The following is a 14,394-nucleotide window of genomic DNA, read 5'->3' as shown; positions in this document are numbered from 1 at the left end:
TTGAATTTCGCCTGTAATTGGATGCTACTAAAAAGCTGATGTAAGGAAACTTCTTATTAAATATAACAGTCGGAGAGCAGCTTTATTGGAACTCAAGTATCACAAAAAACTATTTAATTTATAGACCGATTCTAGAGCCAACTGTTAATGTTAATATACATAAGTATATGCGTTTAAAATGCTTGAGTGCGTCCTTCTTTGATTTGTTTTGTCATACACTGATGGTCATTATTACAGGGATTTGTCAATATCGTTGAGGTTCTCGATGGACAAAATGGTACTCGATTTCGATATAACTCTACTGTTCCACTGTCCTGGCATAATGAAACCAATATTTGGGTTGATGGTTACTGGTAAGGAATAGAATATATATACCTCTTTATACAGCACTAAGATACAAAATGAATGCATCAGAAGCAGAAAAACTGATGATTAAAGTAAAAATTGTTTAAAGATATATTAAATTTTCTTGTCTACTTTTAATTATAATACTGCCTAAATATACTACCATTATAGTTCAAAGTACCTGGGTCTCAGCGACAAATTAATGTGTATAGATCTACACATTTTACGTATTAAGTACACTTGTTACAATAACACAAATATTACTACTACAATTTCGTTATATTGTCAGAAATATTGTTCAGGTATTGGAGCTGGGCCGACCAAACAATTAAAGTTAAAGCTTTAGAATCATCGAGCAGAACCGTTACCCTTTACCACCGCACTACGTATGGACTCAGAACAGGTTAGCAAGTAAACTTTTGCCACAGGGCGCTGCATGTATAGATATTTCAAAATTCATATTTGGTTTAAACAATATCTATTAATCACAATTCATTTGCAACATTTACATATATTAAAAAGGCATACAGGATTGAGTAGGAATTGTAACTCTCTCCTTAAATTCATATTAAAGAAATATTGTTACAAATACTTGTTTATCCTTTTCCCTGTTATTTAACCGCGGAAAAAAACAGAAACCAATTATCGCCAACATCCCCTGAATGTACCATTAATATACACGACGACTATCCTAATGTTATACTTTCAGATAACAATCAGAGACTTGGTATATTTTGTATTAAACACATTTCTATAATTGTTCAGTTTCGCCCTGCTTTAAAACAATATTTGTTCCACAGATTGCGCAGTTTTAAGTATCTATCTATCTTCCATATAGCCAAACCCCTGCCGGGGACCTAGATTTTGCGCGTCAACTAGTAAGAATGTTAAAACGAGTAAAAAAGTAGTAGTAAAAAGCAAGAGGGTCTTTTCTGTATGTACAATATTGAAAATTTGATATTGCCACCACTTAAATTGTTTCGTTTTGACCAAAAATTTATATTTATACTTGTTAGGTCACTAGGGCAATCAAACAGCTGGCCACGGGGAACAAGGTGGTTATTTCAGATTTATCAATGTACTGTCTGCGCTGGATGAACCGGTATGTATACACACATGTAGTTTTCATAATCCAGTTGGACATGTTCTGCCGTACTGGGATTTTCTATTTTAGGAATCTTACACTTTAAGCACAGACAGTCTGTTTTGTGCTATGATCGTTTTGTTTAAGTAAGGTGTATGCTATGCGGCTACGCCGACGTCCTCATAATGTCAATTTTGTAAATTTATTTGATTATCTTTTTTTAAAACTATTGAACATATACTGAACAACTTCTAAGATTGAAACTCAGTGTATCAAATGCAGAATACGTCGGTTTCCATCGAGATATCACTCTTGGATAATGTAATATATACTTTTAACTGATGGATGTAGATACTGGATTTTTTGTCATCTATTGCAATGGAAATCCTAAAACAATCTATTTTAGGTGTATCTTTCCTTATCAAGTTAGTTAAAGTAATGAAATTAGTGCTATTTGAGGATTAAGCTTTCTTTTAAGATAGGTCAAATAAAACCCTTGTTTTCTACAATAATTCAAAAGTTTCTTTCGGTGTTTTCCCAAGTTCTTGTATCATTTAATGTTTGCTCTGATTTTTAGATGTTTTATGACGCCATTTTAAGTAAGACCAGGTGTAAATGCCCTAGACAAAAATTGTTTATTTAAATAAACTTGAATCACTGATTTACTTTAACTTTTACGGAGATATCACTGAAATATTATAAAAAAATATTCACGACGTTGATTTGAATTTCTTTTGCAAAAGGTTATTTAACTATATTTGCAGTTATTGATGATTTTATATTTAAGACGTGCAAACGTCGATTTGTCCGCTAGCACGTTGCTATGGTTATTAAATAGCAGACATGTTACTGTTTATAAATTTACCAGTATACTAAATTATATATAAAGGAGACAAAGTTTTAGCGCCTGTCTATATACGTATTAATTGAACAGCTATCGTATAAAAGGATTATTTGATTTACCAAAATATATATGGTTTAATCAGGATTTATTCAATTAGGATTTTTCAACAAATTTTGGGAATTATTTCGACGCCGTTGATGGACATTTTGGATCATAAAAAAGTTTTGTGTAGATTGAACGTTTGGAACTTTAAAGCTACAAAAAATGATCAGTGAACATTTTTATAACATTGTGTATCATGAATATCCATTATATCATGAATTTTAAGACATTGTTAAGGTAATATATATGTAATATTATATATGTTATTATTACATATGTTATATAATATTTTGTACTTTTCGTTTAATACATTTATTGGTTTTTTAGTTTGTTGCGTGCTTTACTGGCGGGTAATAAGAAAATCTCAATCTACATTTTTTCTAGTGCTACCTATGAGATCCTTGCATTGACTTGGTCAGAACAGTTGCTATTCATGAACATACTTGAACAATCTGTTTATCTCATTTTAGGGGGAATACTACATGGACCGAAATAGTGGAGACTTATATGTGTGGCTACCAAATAAGGATGGGACTCCCGTAGATTCAGATGTTATTTATGTATCAATGATTAACGATTGTATTCAGTAAGTTAAATCAGACCATGCTTATAACATTATAGTCTGTAAAGGAGTCGTTTTAGTAACGAAATGAAAACAATGCATTGTTTTGTAAAAGTAATGACGTGTTTGCACATTGGGCATATGTATAAATAGGAGGATTCCAAAATATCAGTTTATTGTTTTGACTACTTTGACAGGAGTTAACGTATGTCAGCGTATGTTTCTGTGACAAGATTTTTTAATTATTTAGAATAGCACATCGTGTACAACAGTTCAGTATCGGTGGTTTCACACTTGAAGCATGCAGAGGGTTTGGTATCGTTGGTACGAAAGTAAGAAATATCCGGGTATCAAAAATGGAAATAAAGAATACAGGTACCAGCCTCGATTATGTTTAGATATAAATGGTAGCTTTCTGAAAAGAATTTTCCATATTTTCATGGCTCGAAACAAAGTGCCATACATAAAAGGGCAATAAAACGGTTAGGGTAGATATTTTTCATTAAACAAAAATATATAAAATGTTAGTACATTGTTAAATATAAACCGCCGAAGTGCTTACATGTACATATTTTCTTTGCATGTAAGTTTTTTAAAAGGTTTAATGCATTAGAAATATCCGCTTCCTTGAGGATCAATCGCTATTGTTAAAAGAGCTCGGGTCCAGCCAATTTGCATTCGCTATTTCGAATTTGGTTTATCATTTATATGTAAATTAAAATAATTTAACTGAACTTGAATAAAACTTACTATAACCATGTTATGTTATGAAAAAAATACTGTTGAAAAAAATTATCGAAGCAAGTTTGCAGAAAAAAAGCAATTAATATCTGAACCGCGCCATGAGAAAACCAACATAGTGGCTTTGCTACCAGCATAGATCCAGACCAACCTGCGCATCCGCTTTCAAAGTCTATTGCAATTAGAGAAACCGTGAGCGAACAGCATGGATCCTGACCAGACTGCACGGATCGCAAAGCCACTATGTTGGTTTTCTCATGGCGCGGCTCATATATTAATTGACTTACATAATTTCATACAGGCGCTGCAGGTGTGCTGTTAAATGGCGACTCACGCGATTGCAGCATAAGCAGGTGTCTAATACATGACACAGACGGCGGGGTATACACAGAGGGTAAATTGCCGTTCATTTCCGTTCATTTGGTGTATTTCTAGAAACCATCGTATATGGGAATGCAAACTGTTTTTCGTGAAAATAGAAACCGGAATATAACGAGGAGTAAATTGAATGTGCTTTTGTGTTTTTAATTTTTATCTCAGACATGATCATATAGGTTTCCATTTACTGTTGTATTACTAACTCTGTAAGAATCAAGACATAATATCAACAGACGACTCTCGTGCTTTCTACCAAATTTCAAATTTATTTTTATATAACTATTTTATGGAATCAAGTAGTGTTTCTATATTTATATTAAAAATGTGAATAATGTGTCAATTTGAAAGAGAAATGGTACACATGCAATGGAACTGTTTATATTAAACAAATACTCATGTTAAACAGGTGGGGACAGACATACATTAGAATCGTCGGGACATACAATAGAAAACAACGAAATCTTTCAGTTTTCTCGGGTAGAAGCAGTGAAAAGCCGAGGAATCCGCATACGCGGAGTTGGTCACGTGGTACGATATAACCATCTATATGACGGACAATATAATGCAGTGAATTACCATGTTAGTAATATTATAATTTTTCATCTTTATATATAGAACTGTGATCCATTCAAACAGAGGGAAACGTCTAAAAAATCCAAATTGGAGTAACAAATGTCCTTTCTCTTCTATTGATGTAAAAGTTCAAGACAGTCATTATATTGGGTCTGATGTTTCGGGCATGCATATTACCAGCGGAGAAGGAAGAAACTTTATCATCAGTGGTCACTTTAACTCATGTTCATAATGCCATACATCGTCATAGGACAGTTTTTATACCAATGAATACTTAGATAAATCAGATTTTGCATGTTAACATAGCTGAATGGAACGAAGCATGGAAAGGATCTGTTCAGTGCCAAAAGCACACTGTCATTTAATATTACCCACATGCAATAACAAGCTAATCACCCACCCCTCAACGACACACACACACTTAATATAAAGGTTTGTTCGTAAGTATCAATATATTTGAATTTGCTTGTTATTTTTCAACAAGGTAACGACTTTATTATGGAATATAACTTGATACACCACGTTTGTGTAAACGCATCTGACTGTGGAGCTTTTGGCACCGGGCGTGACTGGACAACGGTAAGTTATAGCTTTTTTCACCTGAGTCGGGTATATTTATTGTATATCTTTTGAATCGAGGATACGTGTGTTTGGTTCAATCAATATGATTTTCCTGGTTAAAATGTGTTACTTAACACTGAATCATTTTGTCGGAATGCGATTTCTGTAGAAAAATGTATAATTTATTTTTTCCTTAGAGGGATAATATAATACGTTACAACACCGTTCATCACATTTTACGTCTTGTACCCGGGGCAGATGTTCGTGGAGTAATGCTGGATGACCAATCTTCGAGCACAACAATAAAAGGCAACGTATTTTATGATGTAAGTAATTTTATTAAACATTAAGACAAGCTAATTAATGTTAAAGAAAAAGGTTTGCAGGATTTTACCACGTGTGTCCTAATCGCTTACAGGTTTTACTTTGATAGATTTTTGTTTTAGGAGTCATTTTGCATGCTTTTACAGCTAACTGTAAGAAAAACCGGTTGTAAAACAAAAGCCGATCGTAAAAGCACAAAAGGTCTGTCACAAATTTTGGCATATAAATCTCCAGAATAAAGCCTGTTAGTGCACAGCCCAGATGACCAACAAGTTTGAGACCCTATGAAAAAGGTATGGTAATTCATAGCAAACTTCGTTAAACAAAAATACACAACACGAATGTCGACGTCCATGGCATCAGGCCTTATCCAAACAGTGGCGGTGTCTTCAATTTGCATGAAGGTAGAACCAAGCGTTATCCTGTTATTAACCGGAGAAAACACTTTTAAAATTGGCACAGTGTGACTAAGACCTTCGGCCAAATTCCCTTTAAACCGGTAAAATTCATGATTTGAACAAGTCTTTTAACATAGCATGTGTCATCGAAGATCTCAGAGTTCACCAGTAATTTATCGTAATCAGTTTCAACATGAGTACGTTTAACCTTGACCTTTGATATCAAAATATGCTTCCAATTAGGAAAGGTGAAAAGGATAGAATAATTTTATAAGTGTAAATCATTCGAAAGTCGCTTATTTTCAGAACACCATACATGTTAATATTGGTGGAGGACGATTACAAACAATGTTCTGTATAATGCCACACACGCTAGTATACAAACTGACAGCAGAGGCATTCATCATACGCAAGATCATTGGCTGGTTGACAGACTTCATGTTCGTACTGCTCCTTTAAATTATCTACATATTGTTATATTCAATAATATTAAAATCAGTCGGCTGTAGTAAAGTTGACTCTAAATGCAAAAAAATGAAGTATGAAACACAAAAAAAAATCACTCAATTCTGTTTCAATATTGATAGACATCGAAGATTTCGTTCAATAACAAAACAACACACAAAAAGGATTTTGTATTCGACTCTCGTGGATTTGTCAGGCTGGATCATACTCGGTGCTTTGCGCACCACGTGTGACCCGACCTGGCAAACTCCACTCGAGCCGAACACAGCATCTCAGACCAAGCTACTAATAAAATAACCATATTTTACAAAGTGTTTCCGAAGTTTTATTTGTTTCATTTGAACAAATACATTTATTCCATTCTTTAAAATACAACCGATTGCGCCATGCCTGATCGATTGTAAAATGGATCGGTTTCTTATATTTTGGATAGTCTGTCTTGGATGATCCAAATAAAGTTGATCCGATTACTGTTTTTATTAACAAGCATAATTGTAAATATAACAGGAGCTGTCGGAGGACAGCAACGCTCGACTATTCAACACCCTTGTCAATTGAATGAAAACAAAAGTCGAAAAAAGGGGCATAATTTTGTAAAAATGGGAAAAAGGGTTATAGAACCTTCACAGTGCTTAACAGCTGATAATGTGAACAAGTGTGTGAAGTTTCAATCCTTTCCCATAAGTGGATAATGAAATACCGGCTTACATACAAAAAATTAACCAAAAACTGCTAAGTCGAAAAGGGGGCATAATTTTGAAAAAATTGCAAAGTAGAGTTATGGGACCTATACAGTGCATGTCAGATCATGAGAGTGAACAAGTGTGTGAAGTTTCAATCCATTCCCATTAGTGTGTACTGAGATACCAGCTTACATACAAAACCTTAACCAAGAATTTCTAAGTCGAAAAAGGGGGCATAATTTCATAAAAAAGCAAAAAGAGTTATGGAAACTGTGCAATGTAGGTCAGTTTATCACAGTGAATAAATGTGTAAAATTTCAATCCATTCCCACAAGTCGTTACTGAGATACCAGCTTACATACAAAACCTTAACCACGAATTTCTAAGTCGAAAAGGGGACATAATTTTGTAAAAGAGCAAAATAGAGTTATGGAACCTGTGCAATGTAGGTCAGTTTATGACAGTGAATAAGTGTGGGAAGTTTCAATCCGTTCCTACAAGTGGTTACTGAGATACCAGCTTACATACAAAACCTTAACCAAGAATTTCTAAGTCGAAAAAGGGGCATAAATTTGTAAAAAAAGCAAAACAGAGTTATGGAACCTGTGCAGTGTAGGTCAGTTTATCACAGTGAATAAGTGTGTGAAGTTTCAATCCATTCCCACAAGTGGTTACTGATATACCAGCTTACATACAAAACCTTAACAAAATCGGGACGCCGACGCCGACGCGGACGCGGACGCCGACGCCGACGCATGGGTGAGTCCAATAGCTCTACTATTCTATGAATAGTCGAGCTAAAAAGGACAGTAATTTTATGAGACTTATTTTTACCTGTACTTCGCGTTTTATATGTAGTACAGCCGTATATAAATATTCAGAAACCTATAGTACTCAACCCTACATATTTTTGTTTTCACAGTCAGCTGGGCCAACAGACCATTTCAATGTTGACATTGGAGATTACAGACTAAAATGCAATGCCGCAAGATGGGCAAATCACGTTAACTTTGAACAAGTTCCTTCACCAAGTGATGTAGGACCTAGAATAAGTGTAGGACCGACGTATCTTCATAGAGGTAAAGTCCCCCCAGAAGCTGAAACATGTAATTTGAAATTTCACTATGGATTCTATATTGGTTCCGTTTGACTCCAGAAAAATAAACATTTTAGGTACAAAATGCGCAGTTTGCATGATCTTCTTGGTATCTAAATGAAAACACCCTCCAATGTCATAAACAAATGTGGTTACGAGTCATTAAAAGTCCGTTCTGATTTGACTGAACACAGTCCAGAAACGGTGTAACCATTGCGATATAAGAACATTTTGAACAATTTATTGTGAAGGACTTCCCTATGCTGCATCATAGTAAAAGTAATATGAATTGATATTTTTGGTCGAAAGCCTGGTTTCGTTTGTTTAAAATTATTTTTTCTTATTACAAAAGCATTCAAAAGTTTTCAATAAGTTTTCAAATGTGAAGTCATCATACTGCAACTTATGGATAGCAATTGTAAAAACAAAATCTTTCTCGAGGATTTAATTTCACTATTTTCGTGAGGCCCAATATCTCGCGAACGTTAATCCTCGAGCAAATATTCACAAGTAAAATTCATATTCAAGTATGATACCGTTTTTACAAATTTGAAAGTATTAAACCTCGCGAACATACTCAAAATTTCAGATTCGCAAAATTTTAACTCAGCGAAAATATGCACTTTTATAGTATTGCATATTCATCCATCTGTAATCCTTCAGTCTTTCCGTTCTATTTAAGACGTACAAACATAAATATAACTCGTTGTCATGATGTGTATAGTACGCATGCACCTTCGACTGACTCCCCTGTTCCAGCTTATCTACCTGACGGATCACGTGTCAAAAACCTTTTCAATGTATCAAAGGAGGGTGAGAATACTGTATTATTCATAACTCATTGAAATAAGACATGTTTCAAAGATATAAGCCTTACACTATAAGTTTATATAATAGAAACTTTACACTAAGAAAAATGGAACTAAAAATGTTTAGTGTGATATGTCTTCAAAAACTGTTCGAGCATAGAACGGCATTTACTTAATATAACTACATTAAGATTTCCTTATTATAAACCAAATCAGTCATAAATTGTACGCAATGATAAAGGTTCTTACTTTTGTCATAAAAAGAGAAATGGATAAGAACGAGAAAAAAATACCTAAGGAGTACCAATGTTTTCCTAAAATAAAATCCAAACAGCGGTGTGTGTATGGATACGAAGACAATTGACATCTTAACAAAATATATAGGAAGTAAAACGACAAAAGAACACTACGAGGAAGCGTGGCAAAAGCTTAATCCGGATAATTGCATACAAAAACCTTACACGATAACGCTGATGCAAAATATATGTAAAATGAAAACATATGGAAGCATATGAGCATGTACTCAACACCTGTCCAGAAAACAACAAGTGAAATACCATTGAGTACCCGACTAAACAGACCAGAAGGGAAACTCTTTTTCGATAATAACGAATTGTCGGAAAATTATCCTAATCATTTCTTTGAGTTTATAAATAACGTTGATAAGGAGCCTGGTTGATAGAGTAAATTTACTGTAACTGTTCTGTTTTCCGTATGATACAGTTAATTTTACTTCATTTTTGTAATATTTTATTGACGATATTACAATTTGGATGCTTGTTTTTGTTTAGGGTGTTGGTTAAGTATAAGCGGCTGCACTGATCACCCGAATGTTGTCGGAACATTCAGAGATAGTTATGGCGAGAAGCACCATCATGCCGCCGACAACGAGACCATGTGTTTCTATCGGACAGTAACGAATTGGCATTATTGTGGGTCCCATAAAAATGAACAAGTGGCTGCTATCTACGGACCCTCTGGTGAAAATTATATATTTTGCTGAATATCTATGATTGGTAACAAGGAAAATAACATTTTAGAATCAATTGTTTTTAAATGCTTTTCTAACTTACAACATTTTCTGAATATCATTCAGAAAGCGGATGACAATTATTGCGTACATTTTGTTTCAGTGTAACTTAAGAAATAAGTTTGTTTTTAAATGGGCATGGAAAGAGATTGAACTTTTCAAGAGAACGACAGTGACACAACTTTGTTGTAATTCTGAAGGTGTCTTAATTTCAATAGTTGGCCTTTTTAAATCAGGAAACCTTTTTTTCAGTGATTAAATATAGACACGCTTTCAAACGGGTAATAACTAAAGCCCACAACAGTTTTAGCATTAGGTACATAGGCTTTTACAATGTATTACAATGTACATCCTGAATTGAAAGAATTGCATAACGAAACTTTGAGGCGAACTAATGAACAAGTAATCTAAAATATCGCAATTGTTATAAAATAAAATCACTTTAAAGGGTTTGTTATTTGATCTAGTGTTTTGTTCTAGAATTAACTATAACGCCACATCGTTATGACGTCATATTTGTAGGAAGTCATTTCAGAATGATACCTATTAAGCAAAATTTCATAGCGATCAAAACACCTGCCAATGAGTCAGGACGACGTTTTACCAGAACTATGTAACTGGTTGTTTGAAATGTTATTTAACTTTAAGCTACGTATGATAGTACAAATGAAGTTTTAATTTCAATATTAAAATCTTAGGGGGTAAATATTTAAGTAAATGTCAAGAGACTTTTACGTAGAATAGATTATATAATTTAGTTTGTTTTCCTATATGTTTTATAGGAAAGTATACGGATTGTTTTAGAAATTACTTTGTGATGTAACATATTGCAAAAGAGGAACACGTTAATTATTCTTTGGGCAAAATATCTGTTGAATAAACAGCAATATTTATATATGTGCGCCGAGAGTTTTTCATCATCAGTCTGAACAATTTTTGTTAAAAATGGAGGCTTGTAGATTGCACGTACAAGTAATTACTAGTATTTGTGTGGAGGCTTGGGGGTTATACTTGCAAGTAATAACTAGTATTTGTTTACTTGTACTATGAACCCAACAAAGTAGTGTACAATACATTTAAAGGTTTTCTTGGCCGTGTGTTTAAGGTCGCTGACTTGCAATCACTTGCCCCTCACCAATATGGTTTCAGAACCTCGCTAGGGACGTAGACTTCTTCATGTGAGGAAGTTATCAAGCTGTTTTAAGGAAGGGCAGTATTTCCTTCTGGTACCACCAATGATTGATACAATACCCGGAGCGGTACCTGTGGTCTTTTTCTATCATCAAAACCCTGCAATAATTGAAATCTAACCTCAATCGTTTCAAACAAAAGCAGTAAACAATTAATTTATGTTTTACCATTTGTATGTTATTATATATTTAAAAATTAAATAAATAAAATGACTTCACATGCCTTTCCAACAGTATTTAATTATAAAAATACAAACTAGTTTCGCCTATTGGCTCATCTGTGTACATACAAATGTAACGTGAAAGGCATATAAAGTTATTTTATTTATTCAATTTTAAGACTTCCATCTTGTGCCGACTCTTTTCATTGTCAAATATATATATATTGTTGATGTATATTTATATATAGGGCAGCACAAGGTGGTTTTGAAAAACGTCTTTTTGTAGGGGCAACAACGCTTGTAGGGGATGGATGTTTTATGGCTTTGTATGGTTGTCCAAAACACGGCGGACTGAATAACGGTAGAATTTATCGAGACGCTTGGGCGGAACAGCACAACAATGCTTCTCACGACGAGGAAAAATGTTTGTCTCGGGCGCATGCAGAATGGGTTTTCTGTGGTTCTTACTTGAATTATCCAGTGACCTCAATATACAGACCTTCAGCTGAAAATCGTTGTTGTACAACAGTACTAGATCTTCAAGATCATATTTTTCACCAGAAAGCAATAACAACATAATTATAAATGCTACACATAATTTACCGTCATCTGAAGTGGTTATTCATTTTAATATTTACAAAAGTATGAGATACTTTTGTAGGTGTTGTGTCTAATATAATTGGCAATATTTTTTTCCTGAGGTAGGTCACGCGAGTTTTAATGAGGACGTCTAATTAAGGTAGAAACCCAAGTTATGTCTGATGATTGGCAGAGGGTATTTATTTCTACTTCTAATTCATTTGAAAAAGTTGTCAGTTGCATGCGAGAACAGGTAGAGAATCGCAAAACAGCCGATGTCTAACTTCCAGCTATTGACCTTATTAATAATACTTACTAACTAGGGTAACATATTTAATCATTTTTACAGGCGCTGTCCGCACAGCTGGGGCGGGTTGTTGGATTCATATGCAGCACTGTCCGAAGAAACCGGGTACCAAGTCGATGTTTTATGATGCCTGGGGTGCCAGCAATCTTGAGACAGGTAAATTACAAGCTGGTAGTTTGACACGTTTTCACATGTGTTTAACATGGTTAAATGGGCTTTGCCTCCTTTAATCTCAACCAAGCACAGATAGTTCAAGGATAAGCAATTGTTCGCAATATTCACAAATGGACATTCAAGTTTAACAAGTGCAAATATGCTTAAAGAAGGTCTTGATTTCTGAAATACAACATGAAATCTTGTTACTAAATGGATATGAAAGACATATTTTAACAATTTTATATTCTTTTACATTAATGCTTTAAAATTATAATTCAGTGCCTATATTCTAATAGGCAAAAACAAAACAAATTAATCACTGTCGCTTTATTCAATAACACACATCTATATAAAACATACACATAATACAGTAATCATATAATACCAGATACCACGGCAATATCTTTCACTGGCTGCACCGTTTCCTAATAGTTTGTGTAATACTGTTACTTTGATATATTTAATCAGAATAACGCAATATTTGAAACTCTTGACCATATTGCATATTCTTGCCATTGACGACTGTAACGCCTTGTTGAGTTGTATACTTTCCCTCCAAAACGTCTTAACATGTACTTCAGTTGTATATCTGCCCTTCTAGACGATTGTAAAGCATGGTTAAGTTATAAACTTGCCCTTTAAAACGACTTAACTTGTACTTCAGTTGTATATCTGCCCATGTAACTGTACATAACGCGTTCTTTATACTGAAACGGACTGAAACGTATCTAGAACGCTATACTTTGCATTAATAGCATGACGTCTCCTCATAGTCATAGTGCATCTCCTTTGGTTAGCCATGAGACAGTCTCCTCATAGTCATAGTGCATCTCCTTTGGTTAGCCATGAGACAGTCTCCTCATAGTCATAGTGCATCTCCTTTGGTTAGCCATGAGACAAAAATGAAACATAAATACTTCGGCTAGGCAAACTGTTATTATGCTGGAGGTGTCGAATGGTTTTCTCTCAAAAAATAAGCTTTCCGGCATCTGTGTAAGAAAGACTGTAATATTTGTACAAAACAAAGTTAAATAGTGAGGAGATATTTAAATCAGATGTTTTCTAGCATTTTAAAAGCTGACCTTAACGTTTTAGTATCAAAGGAACATTATCTTGCTTTACGTTTTATCGAATGTGGGTGTTGTTAAATATTTCGCTAAAATTTTATGAATTTCTAATAGGCAAAAAATCCAATAGGTTTTAATTCAGAATCATTATATTTTCGTCGAGTTTGAGATATATATCAAAAAGTATAATTTGTCTGTTTAGATAACCTGGAAGAATCGTGACTCCAACAAGCGGAATACTACTGGATACTATGTGGTTCAGACGTCAGGTTTCCTGCGACAGCCTTCTACCGACCAACAACAGCAAGGAAAACATATCCATAAATAGCTTAAATCACGATGCATTTTATCGTAAAATGAAAAGATAAAAGCTTAAAAAGTCAATGTTTAATGTGTTTCTTTATTTCATAAGTGTTTATAAAATGTGATAGAATTTAATAAAAGACAAAACCTTTTAATTGGCTGAGTGGGGGAATGACATGGTTTATACGTGGGATGGATGGGGATGTGCCTGTGGTCTTTTTTTTCAAAATGGCAAACGAGAGTATCCGTCGTATCTCAGTTATGCTCCAATGTGTTAGACTTCAGAAAACACTAAAGACGCAACTTGCTCAACCAAAACAGAATTGAAATAATACTATTTGACAAACGCTTAAAGTTATAACAATTTCAAACGAAATATTGGAGAAATATATATTTTTATATAAGGGCCCTAAGTGTATTTGTATCAGGTTTGATTCAGCAATAATGTATTTTAGCCGTATTCTTGATACAATAGCTAAGGTATATCATAGTTTAGTCAAAACCTTAAATTACATTTCTCAGCTATCAGAGGTGTTTCAATATCCCGTTCAGCTAGTTAACCCTGGTAGACATCTTGTGTGCGAAAATGGAAATTACCTGTTGCTGTAAATAAAAAAAAAAACAATTTATTTACGA

At 34.0% G+C, this 14,394-nt stretch overlaps 1 pseudogene; it reads left to right on the top strand.

Annotated features, from left to right (window-relative positions):
- Window positions 1-401: 401 nt before the first annotated feature.
- On the top strand, window positions 402-12,681 carry LOC128547520 (uncharacterized; annotated as a pseudogene).
- Window positions 12,682-14,394: the final 1,713 nt, after the last annotated feature.

This window comes from Mercenaria mercenaria, chromosome 12 (genome assembly GCF_021730395.1).
Source record: "Mercenaria mercenaria strain notata chromosome 12, MADL_Memer_1, whole genome shotgun sequence".
In the NCBI taxonomy this organism is placed as follows: domain Eukaryota; kingdom Metazoa; phylum Mollusca; class Bivalvia; order Venerida; family Veneridae; genus Mercenaria; species Mercenaria mercenaria.
The sequence above is the reverse complement of the archived record's forward strand: the minus strand, read 5'-3'. Positions and strand labels throughout refer to the sequence as shown.